At 46.9% G+C, this 1,634-nt stretch overlaps 1 pseudogene; it reads right to left on the bottom strand.

Annotated features, from left to right (window-relative positions):
* The window catches only part of LOC101350984 (cytochrome P450 3A4-like), a 43,824-nt pseudogene that overhangs the window by 2,137 nt on the left and 40,053 nt on the right, over positions 1-1,634 (bottom strand).

Below are 1,634 nucleotides of genomic sequence, written 5' to 3'. Positions count from 1 at the left end.
CAACATTCATACATGATTTAAAAAAAAAAAAAAAAAAAAACCTCTCAGCAACTAGGAGGCCTGAAAAACTTCCTTGAATTGACAAAGAGCATCTACAAAAAACCTATAGTGAAACTTTCAAGGGGCTAGTCCAAGACGGCAGAATAATCAGATGCTTCCTGTCATCCCTCTTACAACAAAGACAAGAAAAAACAAATGAATAGAATATATATGACGATCTAGGAACCCTAATTATCAAAGACAAAAGCTGAAGAATCAGACTGAGTGGCAGGTGAAAGGAGAGACAATTCAATGGGGAATTATGGATTGTGGGATCGCTGGCATCCTGCTAGCTGAATCTGTGCAGCACACAAAGGCTGAGGCAAGCAGCAACATCCCCATCCAAAACCCACCCCATCTGGTATACCCAAGCATCAGCAAATCTGCATGTACCTCCAGAATTCACAGGAGCAACACCAGACATGTGAAAGTTAAGTGCAAGCTCCCTACCCACCATGCGCCTTTCCCCCACCAGAGCTCCACTGCCGAGGGGGGCACTCACTTCCCCCTAACATCCCTCTAAACACTCTGACACCAGCCCCGCAGCATTCTAAACTATGCCTCCTAAGCTGAGAACTCACATCTAGATCTGTAAGCACCAGATCCTTTGCCCAGTCACTGGTGTAAGGGGTCCACAAATTTGCAGCGCCCTTCATTCCTAACCTTCACCCCCGCCCCAGTGCCTTACGAGCCAATCCAAACACTGCACACCCTCATTAGGACAACAAGGGCAGGGCATCCACCTGAAGCCCATTTTCACTTACAGCAGACAAGTGGGAGCTGTAGATTTGTGACATTCAACACCACTCCACCCTCTAAGAAGGGGCCTTACTAACTCACAGGCCCCTGGTACCACCCACTCCATCTAGCCACTCATGACAGGGGACTGGGAGTTAGTGTTGCCTTCCAATCCATCCAGCCAATGGCACCACCACTTGCTGGACTACACACCCCACTATGCATGCTAGTGGACAGGGGCATGCCCTCCATTCAGGCACCAGGGGCAGCTGACAGTCCCTTTCCTTGACCTCCATATCCCCCCATTGCAGCTAGAGACCTAAACCTATTCCAAACAACCCCATGGAGCCCTGTCCACCTAGGACTGTAGGTAGAGTCTCTGCATCACACACTCAATGACCGACGACCTGGGCACCCGCAACCTGAACAACCACACCCCCACAAAAACAGTGAAGGGACTCTCAGGCTCATACACCTAATAGTTGCTCTGACCTCTTGGAGACAGGAGGTGAGAGCTTCAACGACACCAATGATCAGAGTAGCACACATGCCCAGCCCACGTGGACATATAAAAACAAAACAAAACAAAAATACATTAAATAAATAAATATAATAACATCGATTCCTCAAAGATAATAGTATCAAACAATATAAAAAAGCAGGACACGATAGCTCCAGCAAGTGACCAAAATAAAGAACCAGAAAACTTTCCAGAGGAAGATAAGGCAATGGAACTACCTGGTAAAGAATTCAAAAGACTAAGCTCTCCACTGAGCTCTCCAAGAGATCAGGAAGGAGATCAACAAAACACAGACCAAGCCAAGGAACAAACTGACAAAGCAATAGAAGAATTCAGG

The sequence above is a fragment of the Trichechus manatus genome, unplaced genomic scaffold, assembly GCF_000243295.1.
Source record: "Trichechus manatus latirostris isolate Lorelei unplaced genomic scaffold, TriManLat1.0 scaffold00077, whole genome shotgun sequence".
NCBI classification, from domain to species: Eukaryota; Metazoa; Chordata; class Mammalia; order Sirenia; family Trichechidae; genus Trichechus; species Trichechus manatus.
This window is presented reverse-complemented; position numbering and strand designations above follow the sequence as displayed.